Below are 21,187 nucleotides of genomic sequence, written 5' to 3'. Positions count from 1 at the left end.
GTTTCTTATCAGAAGTAACAAAGCACAAAGCTCTTTGTGATTATTGGAAGGGAGGTGACACAAATAATGTAAAAGTTAATGTAAAAATAAAAAAAGTTGCAGTCCGAACACGTTTTTCCACACCCTTTTGATTGACAGGATATAACTGGACCTGATCATCGGCTGTTTTTAAACAATCGGCCGCTGGTCGATAGTGATAATAATAGCTTTTATCTGCCAATACCGATTGTTGGCCAATACATCAGTGCATCTCTAGAAAATATAGTTATAATTACAGTCCTAAAAAATACATTCCCCATTCCTTCTGGACACCAGTTCGCAAACTACTGAAAACATCGAAGGAAACATAGGGATCAAACATGTTTGGCAACTTGTGAGGATCCAACTGTTTTGCTAATTGTGCAAAAGCTAACCACAATGAAAGGCACTCCAACCTTAAAGGTGCCCAAGAATGCTTTTTCACAAGATGTAATATAAGTCTAAGGTGTCTCCTGAATGTGTCTGTGAAGTTTCAGCTCAAAATACCCCATAGATTTTTTTTTTATTAATTTTTTTAACTGCCTATTTTGGGGCATCATTAACTATACACTGATTTTGGCAGCGCCGGCCCTTTAAATTGCATGCTCCCTACCACACGAGCTCTCGACTATATTACAGTGCATTTACAAAGTTCACACAGCTAATATAACCCTCAAATGATCTTTACAAGATGTTCGTCATGCATGCTGTATGCATGCTTCGAATTATGTGAGTAAAGTATTTATTTTGATGTTTAAGTTTGATTCTGTATGAGTTTGAGGCTATATGCTCTGTGGCTAACGGCTAATGCTACACTGTTGGAGATATTTATAAAGAATGAAGTTGTGTTTATGCATTATACAGACTGCAAGTGTTTAAAAATGAAAATAGCGACGGCTCTTGTCTCCGTGAATTCAGTAAGAAACGATGGTAACTTTAACCACATTAGCAACATGCTAATGAAACATTTAGAAAGACAATTTACAAATATCACTAAAAATATCATGCTATCATGGATCATGTCAGTTATTATTGCTCCATCTGCAATTTTTCGCTGTTGTTCTTGCTGGCTTACCTTGTCTGTGCACAGATCCAGACGTTAATACTGCCTTTCCTTGTCTAATGCCTTGAACATGAGCTGGCATATATGCAAATATTGGGGTCATACGTATTAATGATCCCGAACTGTTACGTAACAGTCAGTGTTATGTTGAGATCCGCGTGTTTTCCGGAAGTCTTTTAAACAAATGAGATCTATATAAGAAGGAGGAAGCAATGGGGTTTGAAACTCAATGTATGTCTTTTCCATGTACTGAACTCTTGTTATTTAACTATGCCAATATAAATTCAATATTTAACTCTAGGGCACCTTTAAATCTGCAACGCTACAACCAAGGATATTCTGTGGACACATCTGTGCTGATGCTGAAATTAATCTCAGATGTTCCTGAAGTAGTTAAACTTTAAATGGCAATACTAAATCATTGTGTTAGCCCAAATCCTACTTAGCACACAAAACACATGATTCTTTTAGAGGAGGAGGGGGACGGCACGTGATTTACCTGCACCCAGCTGTTGTTTGCAGGGGATGACATGTGGACAGAGGTCAAACAGGAAGTTGCTTTCCCTGGGGACAGGCAGGAAACAGATGAGAGGTCACAGATCATTAAAACATATCTATCAAGCCTTTCGTGGTTACTAATTCTCCCAGTCAAATGTTGCCATGTAAATATGTCAAATGGGAATGAAATTACCACCGCGCTTTATTGACTGTGATAAAATCTGAAAAGCGCCACTGAACATAATTACATACTTGTCAGAGCCATAAAAATTAGCTTTATTATCAATGGAATGGTTTTGTACAACTTCATTCCTGTTCGATGCCTTCCAGATGGGGCTGCTTTACGCACTTGAACAGTTTTTATGCAGATCTCAACTTTTTTTTAAACTCCCTCTCTCACTATCTCATGCATCTGTCTGCAATGAAGACAGGGAGGGAGAGAGAGGTTGAGGCTGAATGCTACATTAGTTCAGTTAAAAGGGTTTTTACATGCTAAAACACTTGCACTGTAGAGCCTTTAAAGACTAGCTGTACTCACATTAAAAAAAAAAAAAAAAACATTTGTTATTCTACTTTTATTATATATTTGACCTGACATACTTCTAAGTTCATGCAATCTTAGTCTTAAACGGCAAAAGAAAAAGATATCAATTTGTGTAACAAAGGTTTTCTTCTTTTTTTAACTTCTAGGTTTGGCTAGTTAGTTTTGATAGTTAGCCCCTCCTGATAGATGCTGTAACTACAGCCATTATGCAGACAAAAACCATGTTTCTCTATTGATTACGATTCAAAAGTAGCCATGTATTCTTGCCAAATTAAATTTTTTCCACCATCATATAAGTTGATTAAAATAATTGAAAATAATACCTTTATCCTTGAAGAGAAATAATAAATAAAGCAATAAATTGAAACATACGTTTAAAATTACAATTACTGCCTTGTTCCCCGTTTTGTGACGAAGGACTCTTATGTTGAAGAGTATTCTTTGTTCCCATTGTTCTAGTGTTTCACTTCCTGTGTTTTGTTCCTTTTTGTTGCTTTTGTTTCCATTGCTGCCTAGTTTGTTTCCAAGACAATTTATTACCCTCACCTGTTCCTCATTAGCCCCTTACTATCCCGTGTATACATATGTCTGTGTTTCAGTAGTCTGTTGTCGGTTGCTGTCTTTGCATGTTTGTAAGGCTGTTGCGTTCTCGTACACTTTCTGATTATCGTATTCCCATTCTTTGTTTTGCATCTAATTATTTTGTTCTCGTTCCTTGTTTTGCATTTTGTTCTAGCTCCCTGTTTGGTTTATTTCTGCTTGTGTTTTTGAATACATTTTTACTTCACTTGGATCCTTGACTCTCCTCCTTTCCCTGCCCCTACGTAACAAAAATAATGTCCTCTAACTTTAGACGAAAACTCCATACATAACAGCGGCCTAAAAACAGCCATTTTATTCTACGTTAAGGGGTCGCTTACTCATGGAGGCCACAATTTTGAGATCACATGACCAGTCATGTCTTGAAATTGGGACAAAGTTAACAAAAACAAATTTCGGTAACATTTCGGTACAATCAGGTTCAGTTAGTTAACATGAACTAACAATGAAAAAAACACATCTAAATAGTGTTAATTTTAATATTTTCTAATACATTTTTAAAATCTGAGTTAACGAACTAAAAATTAACAGTTGTATTTTTATTAACTAACATTAACAAAAATGAATAGATACAGTAACAAATGTATTGTTCTCCCAAAAATGAAAAATCTGTCATTAATTACTCACTCCGCATGTCGTTCCACACCCGTAAGACCTTCGTTCATCTTCGGAACACAAGATATCTTTGATAAAATCTGATGGCTCAGTGAGGCCTGCAAGTTGCCAGCAAGACAGTTTACACTTTCAATGCCCAGAAAGCTACTAAAGACATATTTAAAACAGTTCATGTGACTACAGTGGTTCAACCTTAATGCTATGAAGCGATGAGAATACTTTTAGTGCGCCAAAAAAAAAAAAAAAAAATGACTTTATTCAACAATATCTAGTGATGGACGATTTCAAAACACTGCTTCATGAAGCTTTGAAGCTTTACGAATCTTTTGTTTCAAATCAGTGGTTTGGAGCACGTATCAAAAGGCCAAAGTCACGTGATTTCAGTAAACGAGGCTTTGTTACGCCATAAGTGTTTCGAAATTTCAATGGTTCAACATTGGGGGGCGTGACTTTGGCACTTTGATACACGCTCCGAAACACTGATTTGAAACAAAAGATTTGTAAAGCCTCGAAGCTTCATGAAGCAGTGTTTTGAAATCTCCCATCACTAGATATTGTTGAATAAAGTCGTTATTTTTGGGGGGGTTTTGGCGCACAAAATGTATTCTCTTCACTTCATAACATTAAGGTTGAACCACTGTAGTCACATGAACTGTTTTAAATACGTCTTTAGTAGCTTTCTGGGCACTGAAAGTGTTAATTGTCTTGCTGGCAATGTAGGCCTCACTGAGCCATCGGATTTTATGAAAAATACCTTAATTTGTGTTCTGAAGATGAACGAAGGTCTTACGGGTTGTGGAACAACAGGAGGTTGAGTAATTAATGACAGAATTTTAATTTTTGGGAGAGCTAACCATTTAATGCGTTAACTAAATGGGAACTTAATTTAAAGTTAAAGTTCCTCAAACTTTTCTTTGAACTCTGATCATTTCTAGAGAATATTAACTTGTTATATTGTGCACCAGTCAACATCAGACAGCTTTCCATCGAACAGTGACAGGAAAAGTAGTCTGATATATTACTAACAGCAAAAGCAGTCCTAATATAACACATACTGTACAAATCACAGCCTGGTTTACGTTTCAGGGCTGTGAAACACATAAAAACGCATCATAAATGCTCACATGTTGAGGCACCAATGTATGTCATCCATCCAGTCTCACATTCACTCACACACACACCAGAGTCCCAGCACACGTGCTGAGAGACGTCGACACATCCCGTCCCATCTGTGTGCGCTGTGTTACTCCTCTGCACCAACAGTTTTACCTCCATCATTTATTCATACTTTAATTATTATTTGTTGCTGTTGTTCCTGTTCCTCAAGCCCCATTATCATATCAATTATCGTCACTGTCTCGGGCCTACTCATGTCACATCTACATCAGGCCCATAATGCACCTCTCTCAGGCTCTGAATTATTGAGGTAACAAGTCTCAGCAGAAGGAGAGGGATTCATATTTAAAACAGACACCTATGCTTAATGGCAGCGCTCAGTGAGTCCTTCAGGAGAAAAGGAAAATGAGGCGAGTGGCAGAGGACCCTCAACACACACTCTCACAGAGTAGTTTTAGGAGAACTGCAAACAGAGTGGATGACTAGCGAATATTTTAAGATAATACAAGATACTCTGCTGAAAAATTCATGTCTATGATGGTTCAAAATGGTTTATACTGGTTCAGAAGCACCATAACCATTGACTTATTTTTCTTCTTTTCTTTCTTCAAATAAGGAAAAACAGGATGAATGGATGGATGGATGGATGGATGCTAGAAGCGAATATCTTTGGTTAAGTTGCTACAGGGCTATGGAACACAAAAGGAGTTATTTAACAAAATGTCAAAGATAATTTTTTCCATAAAGAGTGCATCACTGGCAGTCAAGTTTACTTAAAGGGGACCTATAATGCCCCTTTTACAAGATGTAATATGAGTCTCTGATGTCCGCAGAATGAAGTTTCAGCTCAAAATACCCCACAGATAATTTATTATAGCTTGTCAAATTTGGCCCTATTTGGGTGTGAGCAAAAACACACTGTTTTTGTGTGTGTCCCTTTAAATGCAAATGAGCTGCTGCTCCTGGCCCACTTTCCAAAAGAGGGCGGAGCTTTAACAACTCACGCTTCGGTTGCTCAACAACAATAAAGCTGGAGAATCTCACACAGGCAAAATGACGATTGTCAGTAATGGTGTTCAGCCTTACATTGTTCGAAAACGGAGTTGGACACTGATGGAGAGACTCAGGAAGAAGTTACAACTTTTAGAATGCAACTGGAAGTTTCAGAATGGTTAGTGGATAAATTTATGTAGTTGCTGTGGAGTTGATTCAACTCATTGACTAGCATGTGCCGTCATGTTAATCTTTTGTGCAAATCCAGCATTGAATTGACTCTCGTTTGTGAGGCAGTCCGGCGTAAAATGACGGCATGGCAACAACACTCTACTACAGCAACTCTTCCTCTTTGCCAAAGCAGCCCAACATGGCCTCGCCCCCTTTGTTGCATGTTCTTGGGCAGGGTTTATGTAAATTTTGGGGTTTGTGATGATACCAACCCGGGAAGAAGCTTGTTGTAGTCCCTACCAGCCGTTTGTTGTAGTCCTTAACCCTCTGGAGTCTGAGGCTGATTTGGGGCTTGGAGAAGTTTTGACATGCCCTGACATTTGTGCTTTTTTCAGTTGTTCATAAACATATAAATGACAAAAGTGTCATTACACTGTATTCAGCACAAACTAGGCTACCATAATATGTGAGGAACATGTATGTACATGTTTGTATTTTTGAAGGAATAATGTTTATGCGTGGTTATTGAAAAAACAAAAAACTTAAGTCACTGAAATAAGGCCAAAAAAAGTATATTAAATCTGTGTTCACAAGACTTCTGGGTATTGGAGGTTGTAGACTAGAGTTTTTGCTTCAGAATTATGTAAAAATTATGCTGCCTACTCCTTCATATAAAACAATATATTGATTTAGTTTTTGTAAGACACTTTTTGTCAAGAAACACAGTATGCGTGGAGGCGTGAATCACCACTGAATAATGGGTGATTCTCACCTGAGAAGACAAAAGAATCGCATAATAATGACCTGAAATGACTTGCATATTAATGAGGCCTTTCAGTCAGGTAGGCTGTGAAAAAAACCCCTCTGTAATAATGTCTCAGCTCATCATAAACAGCAATACTGGGAAATATTATTACAATTTAAAATAATGGTATTCTATTATATTCTTTAAAATATAATGTATTTCTGTGATGCAAAGTGTCTGAACAATTATGTTACCTCTATGGCATTTCATATAGGCTTTTAGCTTAAAAGCATGCACATTTGGAGAAATCGTCTCAGGTTACGTATGTAACCATAGTTCCCTGAGATAGGGAACGAGACGCTGCGTCCGATAGGAACGCTTTGGGAACGCCTCCAGCGTGATAGCGTCTGATGCACGACTGTCAACTAGTCCAATGGCGCGAGTGAACGTCACGGGCGGGTGACGTCACGACCAGGAAAGGATAAATACACATCCGGTGCAACCGGCTTCAGCTAAATACTGCCGAGGCAAAACGATCACAGGGATGCAGGGAGTATGGCAACGCGACGCAGCGTCTCGTTCCCTATCTCAGGGAACTATGGTTACATAAGTAACCTGAGACATTCCCTTTCGAGGGAACTCGCGCTGCGTCCGATAGGAACACTTTGGGAACGATATACCAAAACGCCATAATCACAAATACCTGTCTGTGTGAAACTCTGGCACACTTAAGACAGCAAAACCGATGATCCTGGAGCTGCATCCAGGTCAAGGTCATAATACCTTACAAAGGTGAGTGGCGAGGACCAACCGGCCGCATCGCAGATCTCTTTGAGGGAAACCCCCGAGATTAAGGCCTTGGAGGCCGCCATACTCCTAGTCGAATGTGCTCTGACAGCTAATGGACACTGCTGGCCAGAGACCTCGTAAGCAAGTGAAATAGCCTCGACTATCCACTTGCTTACCGTGTGTTTAGATGCTGGACGACCTCTGTTATGTGGTCCAAAGCACACAAAGAACTGATCTGCTTTCCTCCACAGGGCAGTTCTGTGGACATATGTGTCCAATGCTCGCACTGGACACAGCAGATTCGACTTCTCCTGGTCTGGTGTAATGAATGGAGGAGGATAAAAGGCTTGCAGCACAATAGGCCTTGGAACATTAGTCAAAACCTTCGGAATATATCTAGGTTTGGGGTAAAGGAAGGCTTTGACCATCCCCGGAGCAAACTCAAGACAGGTCGGGGACACTGAAAGGGCCTGAAGGTCTCCTACTCTTTTAAGGGATGATACGGCGAGAAGGAAGACAGTCTTAAGTGTCAGGAACTTATCTGAGACTGACTCAATAGGCTCAAATGGAGCTGTAGATAGGCCTTCTAACACAATAGCCAAATCCCAAGCAGGGACCCTCGTGCGCATCGCAGGCCTCAGCCTCTGGGTGCCACGGAGGAAACGAATGACTAATGGGTTCTTCCCAACAGTAGTACCATCCACATGGGCATGGTAAGCAGATATAGTCGACACATAAACTTTAAGTGTAGATGGGGTTAACCCAGATGAGAAACGGCACTGTAGGAACTCAAGTACTGAACCAATCGGGCAGTAGACTGGATCCAACTGTCGTTCTTGACACCAGGAAGTGAACAGTTTCCACTTCAGGGCATATAGTTTCCTCGTGGAAGGAGCTCTGGACTGAAGAATGGTCTCTACAACCTCAGTTGAGAGACCAGCTTCTATGAGCTTGGCCCCCTCAGAGGCCAAACCCACAGATTCCACATTTCTGGACGGGGATGCAGAATCGTGCCCCCCGCCTGAGACAGGAGGTCCCTCCTGATCGGAATCTTCCAAGGTGAGCCATCGAGAAGAGCTATCAGGTCCGAGAACCATATGCGGCTCGGCCAGTGAGGTGCTACTAGCAATAGAGTTATCCCTTCCTGGCGAACTTTCTCCAGAACTCCCGGGAGCAAAACAACTGGGGGAAATGCATACAGACGCAGCCTCGGCCACGTCTGTACCATGGCGTCCAGCCCCAGAGGAGCTGGATGTGTGAGGGAGAACCAAAGTGGACAGTGCGTCGTATCCTGAGACGCGAACAGATCCACTTCCGCTTGGCCATAAATCTCCCATATGAGCTTCACCACCTCCGGGTGAAGTCTCCATTCCCCTGGCCTCAGCCCCTGCCTCGACAGAGTGTCTGCTCCAATATTCTGAATCCCTGGAATATAGATAGCTCTCAAGGAGAGCATCTTCCCCAGAGACCACAGGAGGATCTGTTGCGCCAGTTTGTATAATGGGCGCGACCGCAGACCCCCCTGCCGATTTATATAGGAGACCACCGATGTGTTGTCTGTTCTGACTAGCACATGATGGCCCCTCAGGTCTGGAAGGAAGAACTTCAATGCATTGAAAACTGCCATCATCTCCAGGCAATTTATGTGCCACGAGAGCTGATGACTCTTCCACAGACCCTGAGCTGAGCGGTCTTCCATTACCGCTCCCCAGCCTGTGAGAGAAGCGTCCGTCGTCAAAGTGACACGACGACACCGAGCTCCTAACACAGGGCCCTGGGACAGGAACCAATTCTTCTTCCATATGATCAAGGCGTGGAGACAGCGCCGCGTGATCTTGATCATACGAAGTGGGTTGCCCCTCGGGGAAAACCCTTTGGTCCTGAGCCACCACTGTAAGGGTCTCATGTACAGCAGGCCAAAAGGTATCACGTTGGACGCTGCTGCCATCAGACCCAACAGTCTCTGAAACTGCCTCACAGTGCGTGACTGGCCTAGCTTCAATTCTTTTACGGCTGATAGAATAGCAGTGATGCGAGCTGGAGAGAGACATGCTCGCATTGTCACTGAATTCCAAACCACACCAAGAAAAGTGGTCCTCTGTTGTGGAGTAAGTACGCTTTTCTTGGCATTCAGTCTCAACCCCAATTTCTGAATGTGTGCGAGAACGACATCTCGATGCCGAACCGCCATCTCGATGCCGAACCGCCATCTCCTCTGACTGTGCCAAAATCAACCAGTCGTCGATATAATTCAGGATGCGTATGCCCTGCAGCCTGAGCGGGGCCAGCGCTGCATCTACACATTTTGTAAATGTGCGGGGTGAGAGAGCTAGGCCGAACGGAAGAACCCGAAATTGGTACGCTTCGCCCCCGAAAGCGAACCTCAGGAACTTCCTGTGCTGTGGAAGGATGGAGATATGGAAGTATGCGTCCTTGAGATCTATTGTGACAAACCAATCCTCGGATTTGATTTGAGTCACGATTTGACTTAACGTCAGCATCTTGAATTTTAGCTTTTGAACTGCTCGATTCAGATGACGTAGATCTAAAATAGGGCGCAATCCCCCATCCTTTTTTGGAACCAAGAAATACCGGCTGTAAAACCCCGACTCCCTGTCGGCAACCGGAACCCTCTCTATAGCCTCCTTTGCTAATAAGGTTTTTATTTCTTGTTCCAACACCAAAGCCTGCTGAGGAAGCACTGACGTATGCAGCACTCCTTTGAATAGAGGTGGACGGCACCAAAACTGGATTTTGTACCCTTTCTCTATAATTTGCAGGACCCAACGTGAGATATTTTGAAGAGATTTCCACTCTACCAGAAAATCTACTAAGGGAACCAGCCTCTCGAGGCTGGCCTCTGGTGTTTTGTTCACAGCACATTTTTGATGTAAATTTATCCTCCTCAGAGGATGTGACGCAGTGTCGTGTTGATGTTCTGAACACTGCGTCACTAATTCGGTGGGAACCGCTGCGCCCCGAAGCACCAAGGGTGGCGGGGTTGGCAGAACGGCCCCCTGAGGGCCACGAGGTGGAACGGGCACCGTATACTGAGGTGTGTACCGCACCACCACGTGTGGGGCTGCCCTCAGAAGTCTGACGCCACTGGCGTCAGGACTTCTTCTGCCCAGCCTTCTTCGCCTGAAGCAAAACCCTCAGGTCTGTCTTCGGCTTGGAAGGCTTGGGCTGAGAGTGCCGTCCCGGCCCACCGTGTCTTTGGGGTGGAGCTCGAGAGGCGACACTCTCTTTCTGCTGCGCTCGGTACGAGGAGCTGTACGGCTGGGACTGCTCACGCCCAGCAGCCCCAGAAGGTGGATGGCGGTGTGGAAGATACTTTTTAAATGCCTCCGCCTGCTTCTTAGCTTCCTGGAACCTGTCGACAACAGATGTGACTGCGTCGCCGAACAGGCCAGAAGGTGCAAGCGGAGCGTCGAGGAGAAAGGCCCTGTCTTTATCCTTCAATTCAGACAGATTAAGCCACAGGTGCCTCTCTGTCGCCACCAAGGCTGCCATAGACCGCCCAACAGCTCTGGCGGTCTCCTTTGTGGCTCTTAGAGACAGATCTGTGGCTCGACGAAGTTCTCGAACAGCGTCCGAGCCAATCCCCTCCCCGCATCCAAATCCTTCAACAGGTCTGCTTGGTACGCTTGCAACACAGCCATAGTATGCAAGCACGCACCAGCCTGACCTGCTGCCGTATACGCTTTTCCCACTAACCCTGATGTAGCTTTTAGTGGTTTAGTGGGAAGCGTGGAGGCCTTCAGGGACGATGCTGAACCCGGGGACAGATAACTCGCAAGCGTCTGTTCAACCCGGGGCATCGCCCCATAACCATGCTCTTTCAGCCCTCTTATATTAGAGTAGTGTTTCACATGAGGGCTGAAAAGACGTGATGAATATGTTTTTTCCAAGTTTTAGATATCTCATCATGCAAATCAGGGAAAAAGGGAAGGCCCCGTGGTGGAAGTGCTTTGTTTGATGACAGAAACCGCTCGTCCAGTTTGCTTTTTGGACGAGCGCCAAGATTCTCGGCTGGCCACTCGATGTTTAATTTTGACACAGCACGAGAAAGCACATCCACCAGCTCCTCGTACTCAGGGGAAAGTGATGGCGAGTCATCTTCCCCCATATCGACGCTCAGCACGTCTAATTCCTCAGAACTAGAGTGCTGATGCGACGAGCCCTCTCCCTGGGCGGAAGAAGCCGCGGGGCGGGCTTCCGACACCAGAGAGGGGGCGCGGGATCTGCCAGGTGAAGGCTGAGAAAAAGCACTCGTGCTCGTCTCAAGCCCCGCTGACAGATCCATCTGCGAGCCCCACGACATCTTTCTCCGCGCTGCCTCGGCAGCAGCGGGTCCAGAGCCGTGGGGAACGCTTGCCTGCGCACTTTCCTCGAAAAGTGCGAGGCGGGAGCGGAGCGTTCTCAGGGGAAGTTTTTCACAATGCTCGCATTCAGCCACCTCGAAGGCTGAAAGAGCATGCTCCGCTCCCAAACACATAACGGACAAATCGTGTGTATCCCCACCCGAGAGAAAACGAGGGCAGGGAGGAGCACACGGTTTAAATGCTTGTGTGTTCGCCATGACTGATATATATTGTGCTGTATGATAACGGGACAGACAACAATAAATAGACAAAGACAGTTTCACATAGAGCGCTTTTGCTGAGGCAGAAAAGCTGAAGCCGGTTGCACCGGATGTGTATTTATCCTTTCCTGGTCGTGACGTCACCCGCCCGTGACGTTCACTCGCGCCATTGGACTAGTTGACAGTTGTGCATCAGACGCTATCACGCTGGAGGCGTTCCCAAAGCGTTCCTATCGGACGCAGCGCGAGTTCCCTCGAAAGGGAAATTGATGGATTCTTATATATTTATGTCAATTTCTATACTGAGGAGTAGGGGTGACCCTGAATAGTCGACGATTCGAATCTTCGATAGGAGGAGCCTGATTCGACTACCAATCTCACAGTCGAATCTTCGCAGAGGTGTTATGAGAAGAGATATGGGGGTGCTCAATATCTGACTGATTTTACATAGACATACCGGTTCTTTTATTATGTTAATACCATAAATAAAAATGTGAAAAGAAAGAAGCTTTTAATAAATATTTTTAATGTGCGTGAATAAATCCAACCACCCCTGTGACCGATTTAAGTTTCACTTCCATGATCTGTGACCGGCAGAGGAGCATCTTTGCGGCAGGGATTAAACCTTTAACAATGTCTTGGATAAAGTGTACAATTGGATGCACTTTGAAATGGTAAAAGATGATCCAAAAAATGTATGATGCAAGTTGTGCCACAGCTCATGTCCTAGAACTCAACAACGACAAACACTGCGGCGCTTCTGCTGGCCAACGAGCTGACTATAGCGCGCTATTTGAAAAGACTCAAACGGACACAGGCAGATCGCATGAAAGACTGGATTTTTCTCACTCAATCAGGTAGGGTAGCTACAAGTGATTTCAAACTATTTTAGACGGATATAATTTGATTTTTGAGTGTTTAGCTAAAAAGACTGCCAATCCAGTTCAGCGTTTATTGTCTCTGCAGTTAAAAAGACAAAGTTGACAATTCTGGCTATACTTTCGTCATTTTAATAATTTCTTTATTTATTTATTGATCACTCTGGGTTATCTAATTTAATTTTTTGTGGCTTGTGTTTTGAATATATGTTCCCCTGCACTTCAGGCATTTTGCAGTTTGACTCGATCATATTTCTGTTCTAATTCAATTCTGTAAATTAATGTTTGATAAAAAAATATATATATAATTTTTTTTTTATTAAATGAATTAATTTTTTGGTGCATCAATGTTGCGCTGTAGAGTTAAAGCTTGCTTGCACAGACAGTTTAGCCGATGTAATTTGATTTGCCGACATATGAAATGTATATCTGCAGTGTGGCTTTTCTTCAGTTATTTTTAAATATATTTTAAGGTTTATTGATCCAAAATGTTTTTATTCGTTTTCTTCTATATCTTTGTGTGGTGTTCTGTACATCGTGGCTGTGAATGTTTATCCACATTGCCTTTCATTTGTCGTTAAAAAAGATGAAGTCATTGTCAGTTTCATCTATCACTTGACAGGCAGTTTGGTCGGTTTATTAGAAAGACGTTTCTCTGTGCTGTGTGTGAAAGAAAATAAAAGTTGTCTTAAGCCGCGCCCGCGGGTAGGCTATAGGCCTTAGGCCTACTTCATTTTCCGTGTCCCGCTCCATCTCGTGCACAGTTCAGCGCGCAGCCCTTTCAAAGTCCGTGCGCACTCTCTAGTGGACTGCTGTTTTTCAAGCTCAAATCAAAAACTTCGTTCAGAGGGAGACGAGAGATCACGCATCATGTTAGTTTTCTTTATTTTGCAAAAAGCACAACTTTTTGTTTTTACTCTGAGTGTACACAAATAAAAGAAGACATTCTATAGTTTCAATTGATATATTACTTATGTCTCTATGACAAGAAATGACGGAGTATTTTAAGTCTGTTTTGCTGCAATGTGAAAAAAATCCTGCAAAACGCACCGGCGCGTTTTCAGACCTCAGGGAGTTAAACAGCGAATCCTTCACAAGAAAATATCTACCTTTGCATTGAACTTTGAGCGTTGTAACTTTGCAGATGTTGTTTATGCTCTAACAGCAGCATTACACACTAAATAAAGTTAAGTGAAATCATAATCAACCACCCCTTTAAAATATATATATTAAATATATTAAAATATATATACTTGTTACAGTCACAGGTTCCTGCACTACGTTTCCCAGCATCCACTCTGTTCCGCACCTGCACGTCATCATCATCACCCGCACCTGAAGACACTCACTATCATTATCACTCATCTGGAATTCCTTTATAAACAGTCACCTCACTCACTTTGGGTTGTTGGTTATTTTACGTTGTCAGTGTTGTGTTAACTCTGTTCCTCTATGTTCTATTGGATTGCCTAGTAAAGTTCTGACTCTTGAACTTATATTCCTCGTTGTGTGTGTTCCTACACAGCTAATTGTAACAATACTAAGGTTGTCACAGTACCAAAATTCCAGTTGTCAGTACCAATAAAGGTAAAAATTTCACAGTTCTCTGTACCAATTTCAGTACCACAGCAAAAACTGTTGGAACTATTTTACCATTTTATTTAACTTTTTAAAAATAAACTATAAATGAATAAAATTTAGTTAATATTTATGATGATAATTATAAATAAACAATACATTTAAACAGCATGCAGCCTTGTTTATAAGTAAACATTAGCCGCTTTTTCACTGTCTGGCCGAACGGTTATAAAAGCGGTAAGGAACCGTTCCAGTCATATTTCCACTTAAGCTTGGTTTGGCACAGCATAATTACAAACTGTTCTCCGTCCGGAATACTGCAGAACCATGCTGTTAGAATGTGTGAGTGATGTCGCCACTCAGGATTGGTCACTCTTATGCTGCCTGGCTGCCAGTTTCTCTGTAGCTGGCCAAGAACTCTATTTGAGCAAAGTTAATGCAAGTTAATAATAAAATTAAAAGAAGTATCTGATCTGATACATATCATATCATCTATAAACTGCATTACCCAGGCAACGACTGATGCATTTGTATTACATCAGATCTGCTCAAAATGGAACGATTAAGCAATGAGAACGGTTTGGTCCGACAAAGGTAAAGCAGCTATTGTATATGTTTAAAGTAAACAAAAATGAAGGACAAAGAAACAATGAACATCTATTTTAACAGCATAAGATTGTTTTGTTCCGTCTGTTGCTATGGTTACATCACTGTTAATCATTATAGTTTCTGATTCAATTGTGCATTTAAATACAGTTGTAAATCAAGAAACTTCGCAGTGTACTGAGCAGCATGAAAAACAAAACTTTAATTCAAATTGTATATGGATTATAAACAGAAAGCTGGTTTTGTCACATTTTTTAAGCTTCAGACCATGAAAAGATAATTAAATATTTTGCAATTTTGGTCTATTTTTTTGCCCAGGAGTGAATATTTAAAGGTGCCCAAGAATGCTTTTTCACAAGATGTAATATAAGTCTAAGGTGTCCCCTGAATGTGTCTGTGTAGTTTCAGCTCAAAATACCCCATAGATTTTTTTTAATTAATTTTTTTAACTGCCTATTTTGGGGCATCATTAACTATGCACTGATTTTTTCAGCGCGCCACCCCTTTAATTCGCAGGCTCCCTGCCACACGAGCTCTCGATTATATTATATTACAGCACATTTACAAAGTTCACACAGCTAATATAACCCTCAAATGGATCTTTACAAGATGTTCGTCTTGCATGCTGTAGGCATGCTTCGAATTATGTGAGTAAAGTATTTATTTTGATGTTTATATTTGATTCTCTATGAGTTTGAGGTTATATGCTCCGTGGCTAACGGCTAATGCTACACTGTTGGAGAGATTTATAAAGAATGAAATTCTGTTTATGAATTATACAGACTGCAAGTATTTAAAAATGAAAATAGTGACGGCTCTTGTCTCCGTGAATTCAGTAAGAAACGATGGTAACTTTAACCACATTTAACAGTACATTAGCAACATGCTAACGAAACATTTAGATAGACAATTTACAAATATCACTAAAAATATCATGCTATCATGGATCATGTCAGTTATTATTGCTCCATCTGCCATTTTCGCTGTTGTTCTTGCTTACCTAGTCTGTTGATTCACCTGTGCAGATCCAGACGTTACTGGCTGCCCTTGTGTAATGCCTTTCATAATGTTGGGAACATGGGCTGGCATATGCAAACATTGGGGCGTACACCCCGACTGTTACGTAACAGTCGGTGTTATGTTGAGATCCGCATGTTTTCCGGAAGTCTTTTAAACAAATGAGATTTACATAAGAAAGAGAAAGCAATGGAGTTTGAAACTCAATGTATGTCTTTTCCATGTACTGAACTCTTGTTATTTAACTATGAATAAAATTTTGAATCTAGGGCACCTTTAAAGGGTTAGTTCACCCAAAAATGAAAATAATGTCATTTATTATGCCGTTTCACACCAATAAGACCTTTGTTAATCTTTGGAACAGAAATTAAGATATTTTTGTTGAAATCCGATGGCTCAGTGAGGCCTCCATAGCCAACAATGACATTTCCTCTCTCAAGATCCATTAATGTACTAATAACATATTTAAATCAGTTCATGTGAGTACAGTGGTTCAATATTAATACTATAAAGCGACGAGAATATTTTTGGTGCGCCAAAAAAACAAAATAACGACTTATTTAGTGATGGCCGATTTCAAAACACTGCTTCAGGAAGCTTCGGAGCGTTATGATTCTTCTGTGTCAAATTATGATTCGGATCGCGTGTCAAACCGCCAAACTGCTGAAATCATGTGACTTTGGCGCTCCAAACCGCTGATTCGACACGCTGATTCATAATGCTCCGAAGCTTCCTGAAGCAATTTTCATTTTTGGGTGAACTAACCCTTTAAGCAAAAACATCTTACACTTGCACCTAAAATAAATAACTAGCACTAGCATCCAAAACACAACACAACACTATGCTAGTTTATGCTAGTCTGTACATCAGGGTATACGCGACACTCGCACACAGCCAGTCAGATAAATAGTTTGGAGCAACTTCAGCTGGACGCAATCTGTTCTGCTTCCAGATCTTAACTGCACTACGTGCTGTTTGAGTCATGGCTGATGCGTTCATGTCCCAGAACAATACGCTGTTGTGTGCTGCTGTTCGTTACGATTTGTGAGGCCTGCAGCCAGTCCGCACGGCAGCTGTTTCTGTTCAGGAAAGTGGCTGTTCCAGGCTGCTTGAGTCCACCGGGGACCCTTAAATCCAGTGTGCACACCTCTTATCCATTTCCTGTTAAAGACTCCTTAGTGGATTAGTCTGCCTCTGCTGCAATCACAAGACTAGCGCTACACTGATGCCACAGATGAAGGAGGCCATTTTTAGAGCAAGGTTTCAGAGCACAGGATACCGTTTCCCACCATCACACGCACAATTGTATAATCTTTTAACCGCATTCTTTTTAGGATGAGCACGTGTGAATCCACTCTCCTTCACTCGTCCATTACGGTTCGGTCACATTGTCTCCACTCCCCCCATTTACACAGAGGCGCTACAAGACCCCGTGTCTGAAAATCTATACACTATTGATCTACGGCCAGTCGCCACAATTATTCCTGTGAAGGAAACACTGACAATAAATTACATGAGTGCAGGCTTTTCAGCTGTGGTTCGATAGCGTGGCCATCGCTGTCTGCTTCGTTGTCCAGGTGGGCTGAGCGAGAATGGCCACTTACAGACCTTCTTACACAAACTACTCTGCAATGACTATATTTACACAACAGAACCTCGGATTTACAGACACTCTGCCCTTTTCAAAAGAGAAGTAAGCATAATGTGTTTACTTTGTAACACATAGGGCTATTCGCAACCCATTTTACATCCGTAATGTGCCTTATTTTTGAATAAAACTGGATATTAAATGAAAAACACTGGGCAAGAAACGTGCAATACAAAGCTAGGGGTGGAAGAAAAAAAAGTAGATGCATCGTGATTCTCTTTCCAACAATTCTGAGAATTTCAGAATCGATTCTGAGCTTGGTTTTTAACCGCAGATGCGTGATGACGCTGCGTGTGTTTTAGAAACACCCGTATTCTGCTTGCTTCCAATTCCTCACACACACCACTTCCATAAAATATTGATTCATAATTTTCGGAATGGTTGAAGCGAATTACAGGACAATTAAAGGACATTCCCTTGATTCATTGCACAGGACGAGAGAAACACGTGCTTCACTTGATGTTACGCTTGCAGTGTGCGGTGTTGCCCGCCGATATTTTCCTTACAAATGCTCTACGAAGGCATCATTTATGTCGTTTGGAATGCAGTGAGCTTATATAATAAAAAATATGAAACTCACTGACAAACGGCTGCTTTCAATTTCAAATGCTCACGTGCGTTTTGTGAAGAGTGATCATGCATTCAGCTGCGTGCAACTCCGTAAGTAGTAAATGTATGCATCTCAAAATGGTTTTATTAAACAGACAGGACAAACCACATTTTATATATCAAAAGAGATCTGTGCATTAGCATGAATGTAGCTTATTAGATCTCCCGCGGTCTATGATGTCACCTGTAATAATCAAACAACAGTAAAGTTGAGAAAGAGAAAAATCACTCACTGCTCTTGAAAGGAAAACATTCAGATACTCTTAAATACTGAAAGCACTCTTAGTTTATTGCTTGTAATATTTTTGTTCCTCATTATTTACTATTTGCTTTTCTGTTTTGAAGCTATATTAGTTTATATATTTAAAATTGTAACATATAATTGTTTAATTTAATTATTTATTATCATTTAATTATTTTTTAAAAGTATTACATATGTAATTAAACATAGATTTTTTAAAGATTTTCAAGTCTGTAACAAATTACCAAGGAAAAAGTAGATTAAGAATCATTTTGGAATCGGAAAGTGGGGTGCCTACAGATTCCCACCCCTCCAAACACTATTTATACTTATATTTATCCATTCCTCTTATTTACATTCCCTTACATTTGTATATAACATACCTGTATATACGCATATTGTTTATATTGCATATTGTGTATTTTTTTATACAAACCCGATTTCAAAAAAAGTTGGGACACTGTACAAATTATGAATAAAAACAATGCAATGATGTGGAAGTTTCAAATTTCAATATTTTATTCAGAATAAATACAACGGAGAAAATGTATCATTTTAAGGGAAAAATAAGTTGATTTTAAATTTCATGGCATCAACACATCTCAAAAAAGTTGGGACAAGGCCATGTTTACCACTGTGTGGCATCCCCTCTTCTTTTTATAACAGTCTGCAAACGTCTGAGGACTGAGGAGATAAGTTCCTTAAGTTTAGGAATAGGAATGTTGTCCCATTCTTGTCTAATACAGGCTTCTAGTTGCTCAACTGTCTTAGGTCTTCTTTGTCGCATCTTCCTCTTTATGATGCGACAAATGTTTTCTATGGGTAAAAGATCTGGACTGCAGGCTGGCCATTTCTGTACCCGGATTCTTCTTCTACGCAGCCATGATGTTGTAATTGATGCAGTATGTGGTCTGGCATTGTCATGTTGGAAAATGCAAGGTCTTCCCTGAAAGAGACGACGTCTGGATGGGAACATATGTTGTTTTAGAACTTGGATATACCTTTCAGCATTGATGGTGCCTTTCCAGATGTGTAAGCTGCCCATGCCACATGCACTCATGCAACCCCATACCATCAGAAATGCAGGCTTCTGAACTGAACACTGATAACAACTTGGGTTGTCCTTGTCCTCTTTAGTCCGGATGACATGGCGTCCCAGTTTTCCAAAAAGAACTTTAAATTTTGATTCGTCTGACACAGAACAGTTTTTCACTTTGCCACAGTCCATTTTAAATGAGCCTTGGCCCAGAGAAAACGCCTGCGCTTCTGGATCATGTTTAGATATGGCTTCTTTTTTGACCTATAGAGTTTTAGCCGGCAACGGCGAATGGCACGGTGGATTGTGTTCACAAACAATGTTTTCTGGAAGTATTCCTGAGCCCATGTTGTGATTTTCATTACAGTAGCATTCCTGTATGTGATGCAGTGCCGTCTAAGGGCCCGAAGATCACGGGCATCCAGTATGGTTTTCCGGCCTTGACCCTTACGCACAGAGATTGTTCCAGATTCTCTGAATCTTTGGATGATATTATGCACTGTAGATGATGATAACTTCAAACTCTTTGCCATTTTTCTCTGAGAAACTCCTTTCTGATATTGCTCCACTATTTTTCACCGCAGCATTGGGGGAATTGGTGATCCTCTGCCCATCTTGACTTCTGAGAGACATTGCCACTCTGAGAGGCTCTTTTTATACCCAATCATGTTGCCAACTGACCTAATAAATTGCAAATTGGTCCTCCAGCTGTTCCTTATATGTACATTTAACTTTTCCGGCCTCTTATTGCTACCTGTCCCAACTTTTTTGGAATGTGTAGCTCTCATGAAATCCAAAATGAGGCAATATTTGGCATGACATTTCAAAATGTCTCACTTTCAACATTTGATATGTTATCTATATTCTATTGTGAATAAAATATAAGTTTATGAGATTTGTAAATTACTGCATTCCTTTTTTATTCACAATTTGTACAGTGTCCCAACTTTTTTGGAATCAGGTTTGTTTATATATATATATATATAAAAATTTTTTTTTTTTTTTTTATCTATGTCTTGTCGCTTTGATTCTGTACTGTGGAAGCTATGTTTAAACATACTTGGCAATAAAGCTCATTCTGATTCTGAAAAAAAGTTAATCTAACTTTCATTGGAATTTGAAAAAAAAGCAGCTTACGTTTTTTTATGCATCTGGAAGACACATATCAAAAGCAGCTTACATTGCATTAATGGTACACATTTTATTTCTTGCCATGTTCTTGCTTTCTTTGGGAACTGAACCCATGGCCTTGACATTGCTAGTGCCCTGCTCTGCTGTTTGAGCAAAATGAAAGCTTGTTGGTTAATTTTGTCTTTCACAGCTGAAAAATAGCTATTTGTTAGTATTCCTGTCACTAGCTTATGGCCCACAGTCCTTCACTAATGACTATACTGACATGCTGAGAGATCTTCTGACGTGAAAAGTAGCAGAAAGGAAAAAATATTATCTATATAAAGCTTTTAGGAGCTCTCCAAAAAAAAAAAAAAAAAAAAATCAGCACTCCATATAAATAACATATAGTTTACCATAATATGAAATATTTACTATGCAAATAAATAAATAAAACTGTCAGAAACTTTTACTATCAGCAATTTTTAAATGGCCATCAATAGAGAAACATGCTTTTTACAGGTGCAGTTACAAAAACTGTCAGCAGGGGATATATAATATACACTACCTTTCAAAAGTGAAGAAAAAATGATGCATTACACATTACAAAAGTGACACTAAAGACCTTTTGTTAAAAAAGAAAATCTATTTCAAATTAATTATTTTTTTTCTACTTTCTATTCATCAAAGAAACCTAAACAATGACATTTTCTGCAAAAATGTTAAG

The 21,187-nt window shown here is 40.9% G+C and overlaps 1 protein-coding gene across 8 annotated transcripts in view; it reads right to left on the bottom strand.

Annotated features, from left to right (window-relative positions):
• tshz1 (teashirt zinc finger homeobox 1) overlaps positions 1–21,187 on the bottom strand; it is a 324,830-nt gene that overhangs the window by 186,297 nt on the left and 117,346 nt on the right. For 2 of the 8 annotated variants that reach the window (XM_048202352.1, XM_048202355.1), the window contains one exon: positions 1,581–1,645. The exons of 5 other annotated variants lie outside the window; for them this stretch is intronic. The gene's annotated coding sequence lies outside the window, so the exon portion shown is untranslated. Of the gene's footprint in view, positions 1–1,580; positions 1,646–21,187 lie in introns of those variants that run through there. One more of the 8 variants, XM_048202350.1, reaches the window with a different exon arrangement.

This window comes from Megalobrama amblycephala, linkage group LG9, assembly GCF_018812025.1.
Source record: "Megalobrama amblycephala isolate DHTTF-2021 linkage group LG9, ASM1881202v1, whole genome shotgun sequence".
Classification (NCBI taxonomy): Eukaryota; Metazoa; Chordata; class Actinopteri; order Cypriniformes; family Xenocyprididae; genus Megalobrama; species Megalobrama amblycephala.
Note: the sequence above shows the minus strand (reverse complement) of the source record. Positions and strands in the feature narration are given on the sequence as shown.